We start from the raw sequence: 15,309 nt of genomic DNA, 5'->3' as shown, positions 1-15,309 counted from the left end.
CACACACTTTATGATGTAATCACTGACATACTGTATCCATGCTGTCATGTGTTCTGCTCATCCTAGTCTATATCAGTCTACAACACACATTCCTTATTGACTGTGTGCACCAGATATTGAGTAACACACACTCATGCCTGTAGAGCTGCAGAAAAAATGACAACCTTCACAAAGGAATATAGAATAATCCTAATCGAGAACCATGTGCCTCAGTTTTTCTTACAATACAGCATTAGTATTAAACCACAAAGATAATGACCATCAACGTCATTTTGGGAAATAGGTTTTTATAGGTGCTGTTTCACTTGATCATTCATATGCTGTGTTTTTTGTTGTTGCTGATTATATTTATTTTCATCATTTAACTCAATGGATCTTTTTTTTTTCAAATGTATGTCTGGGCCACTCCTGAGTGCATTTCCCTCATGATCCAAAAGAGGGAATAGCATTCCCCACTGTAGATGATTGTTAGGGACCATGTGGTTCTTCTGAGAGAGCAGCAGGTGCTCTAACCTGGGAGTCATCACCACAGCTCCTGTAGGTAGCTTTTGTCCTTCCAGGGCATGTGCTGTACTAGGTGGACACGATCACCTCCCATTTAGGAGAGAGATCTCAGGAGATGTGTATGTACAGGTGGTTGAGCAGTGCCTGCTCAATGTGGTAGGCTGCTAGGCAACCAACTGAACCCCAGCCCTGCTCCACCTGCATTCTTCGAGGCAGAGTTTCTATAGCCCAGGATGTTCTAGAATGCATCATCTACCTATGTCTTTTTTCCACTAATGCTAGGATGAGGAGCATATGTCCTCCACACCCTTCCCTCCAAACAATGAACATGCTCATGGTCTGGTTATCACATGGCCATGAGCGAGGTAAATAACACTCAGCCAAAACAGAGGCGCATTGCCACAGTCACACAGACAGCCTGGACAGATCTGACACGATCAGCACCAGGTTTGACTGCCACTACTTGAAGCAAGGTCCTCCAGTGTTAGGACAACCATTCAAACAGCAAAGAAGGAACCTGTTCCCAGCATCCGAGGAGTGGGACACCCAGAAACCCATGTGTCAATGTGGCCATTTGGAAAATGGAAGTGGGGAGGCAGGGAAGCAGCCAGAACTGGACACAGTTGCAGGGACCCAGGCAAAGAGGGAATATTGGGGCAGAGTCCATGAGATGTCAGTAGGCAACAGGCCAGCTGGGACTAGTGTGGGTACAGGGCTTCTAGTGTGGGTATGAGAGGAGCAAAAGTAGCAATGGTCAGATTCTGATGCAGCATAAAGATGGGAAGGAGCTTAGATCGTCTCAGTGTCTTATAGGGACATTATAGACACTGATGGGCAGTGTGGGGATTGCAGGGTCCCTTATAGTGGTCTCTGCAGGTGTCAGGACTCTGTCAGACCTATGACTATCAGGCAGGCTCTGAGTGCAAGTGAGAGTCACGGGACAGGCCCTGTGTACAGCCTGGTTTGGGGACATTTCCAGGTGCCCCATGGACTGCAAAATAAAGGCAAAGGACACAGGGAAGCCAGCAGTTCCCATGCACAGGACATAAATACTAGTAGACCTTTCTAGAATTTCCATAGACCATCTGTCACTAGTCCTCACTATAGAAGGCACCAGCATTCTGCCCTCTACTTCAATTGGTGAGACAGCTAGTCTAACTCCAGCAGTAAGGCCTCAGGGAAGACAGTAAGAACTCACAGGTGACCCCTTTTACTATTGAAACAGGCTCTTCCTATGGAGCCCAGAGTGACCGTAGGGTCCTAATTCTCCTGCCTCACAGTGACTGTAAATTCAAATCTACCTTCAAGAGCAATTGATTAATAGCACAGGGGGGAAGATCAGATTAAGGCTATCTAAAGGCCCCAGGATGGTAGGATTACCAGGGTCCTAGTAAGTTTCTCCAGCCTTAATTACAACCTGAGTCAGTCCTGCTGTGTGGGATATCGCCTGCTGCCCAGTGATATCACAACTTGGAATTCTTTGTCAAATATAAGCTGTTATGGGAATGAAGTAGCCACACAATAAACACTGGTCTGGATACTCCTAGGTCAAGAATCCCCTGTTGGAAATGCCTTGGACCGCACCATTTTACATTCTGGATCCTTCTGGCTTTTTAGCAGATTTATAAATACAAAAAAGAAAAATGGGCATAGTAATTTAAGCCTATGATCCCAGTCATGGGAAACTGAGTCAGGGTGATGGAAGACTGTAAGTTCCAGGGCAACCTGTGTTTCAAGAAAAAAAAAAAAGGCATGGTGAAGATTCCACTCAAGTAGAAACCAAAAGGCTTTCACATGGGGCCTGCATTCCACTGGTCAGCACTCCTATCATCACAGTGACAGGGAGACACTGGGGAACATTTCCCACTGTCTCTCTTTGGGATGCAGTCCACCCCAAGATTCTATGTGAGGAATGCCCCAAAGGTTGCATCATGTGAGGGACCTAGATAGTTCCAGGATTGGGAGAATTCAGGAGTTTATAATTAGGGATGATCTACAGCTATGGCAAAGCCTTTTCCCTCCACATGGCAGCCCCAGGTTTGGCCCCAACAGTAAAAATAAAATCCCCCCAAAATAATGCCAACAAAATATCACGAAGCCTAAACATCTGACCAGTCTCCTCAAAAGTGCACAGGAACCTGACTCCACATTTAGGACCCACTATGGCCTCTGTGACTTGTGAGAAGGGATTTAATATGGGAATTAGTACAGTATGACTTATCCTTATGGATATCTTTGGTGACAATCACCACCTGACCCCTGAAAACCCATCTACCTGGGAGGCTCAGCACTCATGTCACCAAAAAAGCCCAGATCCTAGGGCCAGCATGGGCAGGAGGTGAAGAAAGTTTGTCTCTCGTGAACATCAGTTGCTGCTCCTGGCCTGACTCTATCCTCAGGTGACAATGTCGCCCCAGAAAGTGTGGGCGTCAATGGCTCTTCCCAGGCCAAGACTGGGATACTGCTTAAGTTCCACAATGCACAGCAGTGCTCACTCTAGAGCTAAATGTTCTACAACTAAAAGGGGTGGGTGCTCTGCTGGCCACACCCCTCCCCAGCAGTGTTTAGTGCACTCTGAGTGGCGCTTCAAATGAGAGGGACTTCTTGAGGCTACTCCCGTGGAGAATGGCAGATTCATCAGAACAGGGCACAGGGTGAGTTCAGAGCACAGCTGGGAGGAATTTAGGGGTGTCAAGCCATGACTAAGACCAGATCCTGTGCTGACAGGCAGTTGAGCTGGAGAACTGGCATCCAAAGTGTGACTGCCTGAATTCCTCTTAGACCAAAAGCCCTGGATCTGAGCTACTTTGCTGCATTGTCCTGAGCAGGGTCCCAGACGCAGCTCAGAATCGGGGCTGTGCATGGACTTTGGTGCTGGCAGCAGGTGGCTTAGCCACAAAGTGCACAGCTTTCCCATCTGTGCCCACTCAAACTCCTCTGTCTCATTTTAGGTGTGTTTGGTATAGTTTTAGACAGGGTATCTTGTAGCAGCCCAACTCGCTTTGAGCAACAATGTAACATAAAAATAACCTTGAATTCAAGATCCTTCAACCCCTCTGTCCCAAGTCCTGGAATTAAGACCTCCAGCTGTCACCATTTTACTTCAGCATAGGATACATCTGTGTTAGAGTGAGCTTTGGAAATACTGGAGTTCCTTAGAATTCAGGTTTCCTTAATTCTTGACAGGAGTTTTGTGATGATGCTGATGAGAGAGTCAGGAGTTAACACTGGGAGAGGTAACAGTCATGGCAGCCCTGAGTGCTCAGTGAAAGTCAAGACAGAAGCCTGCTGATTAGCACCTGAGTGAAAGTGGGAGGATTCAGAGTTCAAGAACAGACTCAGTTACATACCTAAGACCATATTGCAACATTTTTGTTTCATTTTTGGCTTGTTTTCTTTGAGACAAGGTGTTAATATATAGCCCTGGCTGTCCTGGAACTCACAATGCCTCTACCTCCCAATGGATTGAATTAAAGGCATGTGCCAACATGCACTGCCACTAAATGATTTTTAATTAAACTTTCGGGCAAAATCCAGTAATCCCAGTGCTTAAGGGGCCAAGGCAGGGAGATATCTGGTTTCCTGACAAGTCTGGTCTACAGAGAGCATATCAGAACTGCCAGGGCCGAACAGAGAAACCCTGTCTCAAAAGATAAACAACAAAATGTGTTTTTATTTTAAAGAAAAGAGGACGGGGGGGGGGGGGGGTTGGGGATTTAGCTCAGTGGTAGAGCGCTTGCCTAGGAAGCACAAGGCCCTGGGTTCGGTCCCCAGCTCCGGAAAAAAAAAAGAACCAAAAAAATAAAATAGGAACGAATTGTCAGAGAATTAGAGGCAGAGATCCAAAAGATATTGGGCAGTTCAGAGTCTAGCTACTGAGATGAAACTGGACACCCTGGGGTTAGGGTGGGGATTCTCATCTTGGACTGGTAGACAGAGGGTGGCTTCAGGGATGGAAGGCTCAGTCAGTCATTAGTCAGGATTCTCAATCAAGAGGGTGTTGTAAGATCCAAAATGTGTGAGCAGTGTTCTGCATGAGACTAGAAGAACCCGCCTACCCATACAAAACAGCCAATGAAGAGTAATCACAAGCCTATGTCTGGAGGTCCACAAGAGGTTAACGTCCACCTTAGTGTGGATTACTCAGAGCACAGGTGGAGAGGAGTAGAAGAGCTGATGGTGGCTGAGGCAGGAGAGGAGTTCGGGTGTGAATTTGAGCCAATAAAACGGAGCTTGGAGGTCGGGCAGAGCAATGAGAGGTCTAACAGCATAGCTGTTGATATCCTTCAGATTAATTTGTCTTAAGAGCCTCATGCCATAGCCAAGGACAGGAATAGATCTGACTATTGAGTGGCTGGGCTCACATAGCCCAACAGGTTTGGCCTTGCCTCTGTGGGATTCCAAGTCTCTCCCTTTAGACACAGCCATGGTGAAGGTGTAGTAGTGAAGGTGCAGTTTGCTCTGCAATGCTTGGCTTATGGTCTTGAGTACTTCATGCTCCACAGAGCTAGGGAATGTCCTAGAAGCCAGGGAGGCTGAGCCATGCGGAAGACAGGTCTCTGGGAGAGAGAAATGATAACCAAAGTCACTAAGAACTTCCTGAATCACAGTGTCTGTTAAACATATATTTTATTTACTTATTTTATGTGCCTGAGTGTTTCACCTAATAAATGCTTGTGCACCATGTGGTATGTGTGGTGCCCGTGAAGTCCAGACTGATTCCCTAGAATTGCAATTACAGGTTAATAGGAGCCACCATGTGGACACTGGGAACTGAACCTTGGTCTTCTGCTCTTAGCCACTAAACCAACCATCTCTTCAGCACCACCCCCCAATTGTATAGTCATTAAGATTTAACCATTTGGCCTTCAGTATTTGAATTAATACAGATGTGACAAGAGTTATAGTTAACATGGTGGTTCAGGTATAGACAGGCAGGCATCTCATTGTATACAAAATATGAATCCTTCCTTCCTTCCTTTCTTTCTTTCACTTCTTTCTTCCTTCCTTCCTTTCTTTCTTTCTTTCTTTCTTTCTTTCTTTCTTTCTTTCTTTCTTTCTTTCTTTCTCTTTTTGTTTTACTCTTGGAGACAGTGTTGTTTTTTGTGTAGCTGACCTGGAATTAGCTCTGTAGAAGAAGCTGCCCTGAATTCAGAAATCTGTCTGCCTCTGCCTCCCAAGTGTTAGGATCAAAGGCCTGTGCCACCACCACCACCACACATCCTTCTGTTTAAAGGAAAAATGTAGTCTTACAGGTCAGCATGAGTTTAGCACCGGTATAGACATTTTCCTAGGCCTCAGGAGCTCTAGAGTTCATGAAGGATTTGCTGCCTTCCCCTTTAGCCCTGGCTAACTATGAGAGCTCCACACACATGGGTGTTTGCTTCACAAGAGTCTGGAGGATGAGGGTCACAGGCTGAGGTAACTGTGTAGAGCAAAGGATGCCTGGTGAAGGTCAAGTGGGTAAAATGCTGAAATGCTGAGAGAAGAGGCCTATGGTAGGCACCTCCTACACCTGAGACTTCCAACCCCGAAAAGCAGGGGGTAGAGAGTGAGGATGCAGAGTGCACACAGGTCAGGACAAGGCCATGTTACTGAAGCCTCCATGTGTGGTGAGCAGGCTCTGGGGCACCATGAGGGACATCAGGAGCTTCTGCACTTTGTAGAACTACAGGGTTCCATGTTACCTCACATGCCCATGATTTGCCTCCTACTGCAGGGAGAAGCCAACACCAGAAGCCTCCAGCTCCCAGCCCTGCTTTTGCCATGTAGCTTTATCCAGAAGAGCTTGGAAGTCCCTGGACCTGGAGTCTCAGGTGGTTGTGAGCCACCTGACCCTGGTGCTGGAGACTGAACTCAAGTCTTCTGCAAGAGCAGCAAAGACCCGTGCGCTGCCTGGCCCAGCCAGGGCTGTGAAATGGTGTTTATGTTCATCTGAACAAGCCCAACAACAGTTTAGGTCCCTAGAAGCCACATGAACCTGGAGCAGTAGTGTCTGTCATCCAGCCCTTCCCACAGGGAGATAGGAGCCTAAAGTGGACAGTCTCTAGGATTAGGGGGAAGGGCTAGCCTAGCATACACAGCCATGGACGAGAGGTAGAAGGTGAGGACCTGTGTTCAGGTTGTCCCTGACCTTTACACAGGCACATGAGCACCTGTACTCACAGAAACGCCATACAGACATAGGTGAGAAAAGAAATAAAAACAAACAACATTGAAAATGCAATATACTGCGGCTGGAGGGAAGGCTCAGTGGTTAAGACCACTGACTGCTCTTCCAGAGGATCTGAGTTCAATTCCCAGCAACCACACTGTGTCTTATAACCATTTCTAATCTCATCTTCTACCCTCTACTGTTGTGTCTGAAAACAGGGACAGCGTACTCACTCATATGGACAAAATAAATAGTTTTTTAAAAATCCTTTTCTTAAAAAAAAAAAAAAACTCTTCTGTGACACATGATCATTGTGTGATTCCAAATGTCGCTAAGTCAGTAAAGTCCTATTGCTACATGGTGCACCAGTTGTGTCAGCCTTGGTAGTAGAGTGGCACAGTTGAAAATTTGCTGGTCACAGTGACCAGGCAGCCTAGAAAGCTCACCATGAGCAGAGAAGGCTGTGCTGTGTCCTAGTCCTCTACCCCACACTGCCACCTCATCCCTACGAACAGAGCAAAAAAGAACAGATGAGGAATCTTCCAGGTTTCTTTCCTCTTTGATTCCTTATTAACCTAGCCCTGTGCTACATGTAACCTTGTCACATCCTCTGTCCCATCCCTAAGCCCTCATACCTGTCAGATAAGACAGGGATCTTGCTTTGGGGGGAAGCTCTGGTCCCTCTCTGTCCTAAGAGGCTCTGAGCCATCGCTGAAAGAGAGTCCTCTGAGGATTGAGGGAAGTCCATAGCCAGTGCTCTGACTTCCAGGAAGGTTTGAGGAAGATGGTCCTCTTCTTGTGGTGCCTCTAGTAGGAGCAGCCCACACTTGTGCCCAGCTCCCACTGTCTGAAAAAGGCGGGTGGCTCTGGTCTTTGCACAGCTCCCCGGCTGAATGAACAGTGCATCTCTCCTCTCTCTCTTGCAGGAAGTCTCCAGTCACTGGTGCATGTGCTGTTCTCAAGACAAAGGAAAGGAAAGTGCAAAGTGAGGGTTCCCAGGATCCTTTTTAAAAAATGTCTGCATTGTCTTCATTAATGTTTCTGTTTAATTTTTTATTCCATGTGTATTGATCTCATTGTAGGGGTGTGCATTCCAAATCATGAGTGTTGAAGGTGGAGGAAAAAGCATGGGAGTTACTTTATCCTACCGTGCGGGGTCCCAGGCTCTGAACCAGGTCGTTGAGCTCGGCTACAAAGAGCTTTCAAACTGAATTTCCTGCTGGCTCTGATTTCAGGGAGAGCATCTCATAGAGCCCAGACTGGCCAGTAAACTACTGATCCTCCTGCCTCAAGTATTGACATCTAGTTCATGAAATGTTGAGTTATTGACATGAGGAACTGGGGATGGGCAGAGGTGCATGACTGAGGCTATCTCTGCTTAGCGGCATGCCTTTGGGGACTGATAGTTTTCATCACTGAGGTGTCATTTGACTGCACAGGTCCTCTGGAGAGATGGAGTCTCTTTTGCCAGGGCATCAGGCTCTCAAGAGAGGCCTTGAAGGTGGAGGTCTGGAGGCCAGGCCTGCATTCCTCTTCAGAAGCTGCATTGCCCACTCTGGACAGTGCTATAGCACGGGGTCACATATCCAGTTCCACCCTGAGACCTGGTGATAAAGAATGTCCATCCTGGGACTAAACTCACGCTGCCATGTAGGGCTACATTCTTCCTTTAAAACAGAAGGATAAGTAGTGGTGGTGGCACATACCTTTGATCCTAACACTTTGGAGGCAGAGGCAGACAGATCTCTGTGAATTCTAGGCCAGCTTCCTCTACAGAGCCAGTTCCAGATCAGCTACACAAAGGAACCCTGTCTCCAAGATTAAAACAGAGAAAGAGAAAGAAAGAAAGGAAGGAAGAAAGAAAGGAAGGGAGGGAGGGAGGGAGGGAGGGAAGGAGGGAGGGAGGGAGGGAGAGAGAGAGAGAGAGAAAGAAAGAGAGAAAGAAAGAAAGAGAGAGAGAAAGAAAGAGGGAGAGAAAGAAAGAAAGAGAGAAAGAAAGAGAGAAAGAAAGAAAGACGTCACTGACACTGGGCACCTGAAGGCTCTTGCTGCCTTCAGTTTGTTGTCCTATTAACCTGGTAGCTTCATTTCTTGAGAAGCTTGGGCAGAAGATGTGTAGAGGAACAAGGTCCAGCTGAGAGGAGGGATCTAGAGTGTTCCGTGGTTGGCAAACAGGCTCTGAGATCTGGCCTGTGCACTCAGGCCAGTGTAACTGTTTGTCTTAGCTCCAGGCTCAAGAGGCTTGAATTGACCCAGGATCAGAATACCACAAGTGTCCTGTGTTTTCCGAGCTTTCTTATGGTTGCAAGCTCTGGGTAGACTCACGTGTACTTTTCCATCATTCCCTGAGCTCTAGGTGACTCGGATGGATCATGGAGATATCTCTAAGCCTATGCCAGCACAGCAGTGACATCATGGCAGTGTCCTCTAGGGTTCCAGGACTGGATTTTTTTTCTCTCTGCTGAAATAAGGAATAAGACATCCTATAAAACAAGGCCAAGCCTTCCTAGAGTTGAAGCCCAGAACACACAAGACTCCCCCAGGGATGGGCCCATCCAAGAAGGTGTGGGATGTTTTGTGGCTTAGGTTGTTTCACGGTGAGTGAGAAGTGTCTAAGACGCACACATGTAGCTGCTTGGGAGCTGGGGAGGTCATGGGACCCCCTAGATCTGATTCTGTAGATGACTGTGAACATCCATGTGCTGGAAACTGAACTCTGGTCCTCAATCACTGAGCCATCCCACTGGCCCCTGGCTGTCCCTTCCTAGAATGTTTCTGTATTTCCTCCTACTTGATGCCTTGATGCTGGCTCCTAGCCCAATGGCCTATATACAAGATGAATTCTATAAATGTCTTATAAACACTAAGTATCCTGTGAAGGGTACTAGTGCCCTGTTCATAACAGGAAGGCTGAGGAATCCAGTCTGCAACAAAGAGAAGGCCGGGTGCTTTTCCTGTCATTCAGCATGAAGGGCCAGTCATGTTTTCATTGTAGCGTCCTGGTTATGCTATGGGTCTTCCTGGTGCAGCAGTCCTGTTCTGTGACAAATGATGTGTCTCCTGCAGGAGGATGAGTGGTCGAGTCACAGTACCTGAAATATGACAAGAAAACGAAACAGGTGATGAAGTCCTTGACTCCCAGAACCACAGGAAGTGGGTTAGGTGGAGGGCAAGTAGGGAGACAGCTGAATCCTGAAGGAAACTGTTGGGACCTTTGCCAGGTGCCTCTGTGACATCCAGACTTGGACACAGGGATGAGTCTGGGTATCTAGCATCAGCATATATCAGTCTCCATGGTCTACGGCCCCTGCACCTCCTCACTGCTCCTCTGGCTTTGGAGACCTCAATTTTGCCAAGCCTTTTCTTCAGGATCATCCCCTGAATCATCCAGGTGGCTCCTAAGAGACAGGCACTGACAGCAGACATTTGGTATGGCTCACAGGCGAAATTGTCATGGGGCTTTTGCCATCCTACCCAGAATGCTGTGAAAGGCCCCACTTTGGTGGTGGTCACTTCTGGAATGTCCTGTGTGATAGTTTCAGCTGTGAATAACAAGGCTAGCAGTTTCTACTGCTGCCCACACAGGCCTCCAGCACCCTGAAAGCTGCAGTGCTCACCTAGAAGGGAAGCACATTCAGGACAGGGAGAGCCCTGAGGAGCTCAGTCAGCTTCCTGGTCATCCCTGCAGGGACACCTCACCCCTGCAGTGTGGTCATCCCCACAGTGACACCTCACCCCTGCAGTGTGTGGTCATCCCCGCAGTGACACCTCACCCCTGCACTGTGTGGTCATCCCCGCAGTGACACCTCACCCCTGCACTGTGTGGTCATCCCCGAAGTGACACCTCACCCCTGCAGTGTGTGGTCATCCCTGAAGTGACTCCTCGCCCCTGCAGTGTGTGGTCATCCCCGAAGTGATGTCTCACCCCTGCAGTGTGTGGTCATCCCCGCAGTGACACCTCACCCCTGCACTGTGTGGTCATCCCCGCAGTGACACCTCACCCCTGCAGTGTGTGGTCATCCCCACAGTGATGCCCCACCCCTGCACTGTGTGGTCATCCCCGCAGTGACACCTCACCCCTGCACTGTGTGGTCATCCCCGCAGTGACACCTCACCCCTGCAGTGTGTGGTCATCCCCGCAGTGATGCCCCAACCCTGCACTGTGTGGTCATCCCCGCAGTGACACCTCACCCTTGCAGTGTGTGGTCATCCCCGCAGTGATGCCCCAACCCTGCAGTGTGTGGTCATCCCCGCAGTGATGCCTCACCCCTGCACTGTGTGGTCATCCCTGCGGTGACACCTCACCCCTGCAGTGTGTGGTCACCTCTGCAGTGGCATCTCACCCCTGAAGTGTGTGGTCATCCCCTGAGTGATGCCTCACCCCTGCAGTGTGTGGTCATCCCCGCAGTGACACCTCACCCCTGCAGTGTGTGGTCATCCCCGCAGTGACACCTCACCCCTGCAGTGTGTGGTCATTCCTGCAGTGACACCTCACCCCTGCAGTGTGTGGTCATCCCCGCAGTGACACCTCACCCCTGCACTGTGTGGTCATCCCTGCAGTGACTCCTCACCCCTGCAGTGTGTGGTCATCCCTGCAGTGACTCCTCACCCCTGCAGTGTGTGGTCATTCCTGCAGTGACACCTAACCCCTGCACTGTGTGGTCATCCCTGCAGTGATGCGTCACCCCTGCAGTGCAGACCTTTGGGCCTGTGGCCTTCAGGTTCCGGATTATCTGTTAAACTCAGTTCATAATCAGGATGTTTTGTGTTCAGCCTCTGCCTGGACTGTACTCCAAGAAGAGTTCAAGGGTTTCTGTGGCAACATCTAGCTATCAAGCCTTAGCAAAAGGATTCCCACATCACCCTGCAGGCAGATTCCCATAATCATCCCTAGTCCATTTAAGCTGCTGCTGAAGATGCCTTGAAGGCATAGCCACAGTGACCCCGTGTGTTCAGAGGTGATGTTTTTGTTTAGGAACCTGATGCTGAGTCTTCTCCTAACCCAGCAGGCAGTCCCTGCATCAGGCTGGAGTCTTGAGTTTCTGTGTTGTCCTGATACCACCTGCTGTGTTCTCCTGGGGCAGAATGGATCTCAGAAGGTCTGGGCCAGTCTCACTGGTTGAGGATTCTTGCAAGGCCTCATCTCCAATTCCTGAGGGAAGGTGTAGGTTAGGAGAATGCCTGGATTTGAAATTCAGTGTTTTCAGATTTCAGGATTGGATGAGGGGTACTCAGCATGTGCATGTGTCCATGTCTCTGTATGCATGCACATGCAGGCCAGGGATGGACACCAGCAACCTTCCTCAGTCACCCTATGCCTCTCACACAAAGGAGCTCTCACACAGAAGCTGTGGCTCACAGATGAGGCTGGTCAGGCTTAGAGTCCCAGAGATTCTTCTGCTGTGCTTCAAAACTTTGAATATGTGTGTGTGTGTGTGTGTGTGTGTGTGTGTGAGAGAGAGAGAGAGAGAGAGAGAGAGAGAGAGAGAGAGAGAGAGAGAGATTCTACCAGCATGTACAACCATGCATGCACATATGGATGCCAGAGGGAAATATCCGGTGTCTTCCTTTTCGAACAGGGTCCTAATCAACTATCAGGTCTCTATATCTTAATATCTCGCAGGGGTCCCAGCGTGAGCATAGCCAGGGCATACACATGCTTGGCTGTCAGGCAGGCAAGAGGCAGAGATCTTGTTCTATTCTTCATGGTTAATGCTCTTAGTGCCCTTGAGGGCCTGGCTGACACCTGCCTGGAGACTGCTGGATCTGATGCTGGCCTAGACAGCCAGGGCTATTGATGATGGATGTCCAAAGTGGCCCTCATTCTTGGCAAACTTCTCTCTTCTAGTCTAAATGTGCTTGGGTGTTTAATGCAAGGACTGGGTTTTAGTTTTCCTCTTCCATCCTGCCTCCTTGTTTTCTTCAGCGGGTCACCTGCCCTAGTGAGGAAAGAGAAGTGTGTGAACCACAGCACCACCCTCCCATGCTTCTGCTTGCTGGTCTGTGGTATCTGTTGATGGAGAACCGTTCCTGTGGCGGTCCCGTTGCTGTTTGTGAGTTTTGAGGATTTACGCCAGTGTAGTAATGTGCATAGTCATCCTGGGAAACACCACAGGAAGTTGGTCCCCAGGTTTCAGCACACAGAAGCACAGGCCAGAAGAGATGCCCAGGTGTTGAAGGAGGTCCGGTAGATGTGCTGTTCGTTTCCTGTGTCTGATGCATGATTGTCCCTTGCTTAATAAAATGTATACACAAAACTCTTTAAGTGTCCCACTGACCTCTGAGAAAGAACATCAATGGGAAGATGGCTTTGAACTCTTAACTCCCTGTTCCTTTCCTCATAACAGGTTTCTGCAGCAACCAAAGGAGAGAAGCCACCTGAGGGAAGGAAGTCCAAGACAGTGCCTAGGAGCAGAAGTAGGATCTGGCTGTAGAGGGGACAAGTGACTGGGTATAGGGACTCTAGGATCAGAAAAGAGGCTGTCTGGCATCTCCCACAGCAACGAAGACAGTGACGCATAGTCATGCTCAAAGGCCAGTCTGATCCACATAGTCCCTCATTTCCCAGGCGATTATAGATGGTGTCAGGTAGCAGTTGAAAACTGGCCATCAGGGCATGATTCAAGTGTTTATTAAGGTATCATGGCATCAAGAGTATATGAGGGAATAGCCATATGTACACAGAACGACTTGCAGATCCAGAGAGCGGGGAGGGAATAGCCAGGAGCTCCTGCTTGCTGCTGCCTTAGGGGTTCTACAGAAATCCCAGTGGCACTTGGGAAGTGGAGGCCATATCAATTAGGGATTGTGGCCACATGGGGAGATTGAGGCCAGCCATATGCTGTGGCATCAGAACACTGACCAGCGATGACAAAATGGAACATAAAACACTGGTTGCTCAGCTTTGATACTGCTGACTGCTGACGTGGCCAGGGGCCATGCGGTTCAACAAAGGCTCAGCCAACAGTTGTCTCTCCACTCACCAAAGGTCAAAGAGTGGCCCAGCTCCAAAACCAAATGTGTGCCCACATTTCAATGGCTCCGGTACTGTTTCACCTCAGCTGCGGAGATCTCAGGATCCATGAGTGTCCAGCACGCACACACCCGAAAGAGACAGTCTTAGGGGTCGTAGGCAGGACTGAGGGTGGTGAGCCTCTGCCTCATGGCTCAATGGCCCTGACCTTGGCATTGTTTGGGCACAAGAGAGCAAAGTGATGGGGACAGACAACCTGCAGTCTACCATGCGGGAAGGGCATGACTAACACTGATTGATCACATCCATGTGACTACTGAAGCTTTTCCTGCTCTCTGTAGTGGTGACCTTACAGAAACCATGCACACCCGGTTTAGACTGTATTAAAGTAGCCACCATTTCAGGGTTCCCTGCAAGGTACCATGGGACAGTAGTAGCATGAGTCTGCATGTATCTCGACAGTTTTCACTAGGGACCAAACACACACACACACACACACACACACACACACACACACACGTGTGTGACACATGTGACATGGTGCACATTCTTTGCACACAGAAGAAAGTGAGTAGTAGTGAAAACACACCAATAATGGAATTGATGGAGGGAGCTGTGGGGAAGCTGGGGCTTAGAGTTACTTAAAGGCCCTATGCAGGCTCTCCTTTTGTTGGAGGAGAAACTTCAAGTGCAAAGTGGCTCTTTATTTTCTTTCTCTAAAGCACAGAGGGCTAGGGTGGATCACAGGGCTTTGAGCATGTTCGGCAAGTACAGTCATGCAGAATTAAATCCTAGGACAGGAACCCTATTAATCTTCTACAGAATTACAGAGCAGCCTGGATGAAGACTCTTAGCTGAAAATGTGGACATCTCAAGACAGGTACTGGACAATGGCTGTCAGACTTGACTGAAGCCTGGAAATGTTTTGCTATCTCATAGGAAAAGAAGGCCCCTCCTACCACACTGTACTCTAAGGACAGTTTATTCAGGTTAGGATGACATGAACTATTGTCTCAGGTCACAGATGTCAGCACAAAGTATCCAAGGTATTGTATGCCAATGGTAGCATTAACAGAACAAAGCACACAGTGTCATGAAGACATAAATTATGAGTTTGTGTAGCAAGACCCAGGCCTCATCCAGGTTCTTAGATAGTAACTGAGAACCTCAAACACGGTAGTGATGTGCTAGTGTGGGGTGAATCTAGTACAACTAGTTTCTATTGTGACACAGATGACACTTTTTGTGTCATGTTCAGCTTATAATGAATGACTAGACCTAAGCATGAGAATAACCAAATACTACATTGCTTCTCTAGCTGCTGAGCTTTTAAAAGCCCTGGGGTGACAGCAAGCTTTTGTGGACATTCTGGATTATTCCTTCTGTACTTTAACTCTCTGAGTCACCTCCACTCTCAGCAAGTTAGACCAATTCCACAAATTGGAAATCAGTCACCTGGAAAAAATACATTCTCAATACGATCCCAGATTGGCCATGGAAAAAGGATAGCTTGCACTGTCCCACCTCGGTTGGGCTTGCACAGGCCTGCTCTCCAAAAGAAACCTGTGTTCACAGCTGCAAGCTACATTCACTATGGATGCTCTGGAGGTTCCTTCCTAAACTGCTTAGATTAAAATAATTTTCTTGCTAACAATCAAAAAACTGATAATGCCAATCT

The sequence above is a fragment of the Rattus norvegicus genome, chromosome 19, assembly GCF_021556685.1.
Source record: "Rattus norvegicus strain SHRSP/BbbUtx chromosome 19, alternate assembly SHRSP_T2T, whole genome shotgun sequence".
NCBI classification, from domain to species: Eukaryota; Metazoa; Chordata; class Mammalia; order Rodentia; family Muridae; genus Rattus; species Rattus norvegicus.
This window is presented reverse-complemented; position numbering follows the sequence as displayed.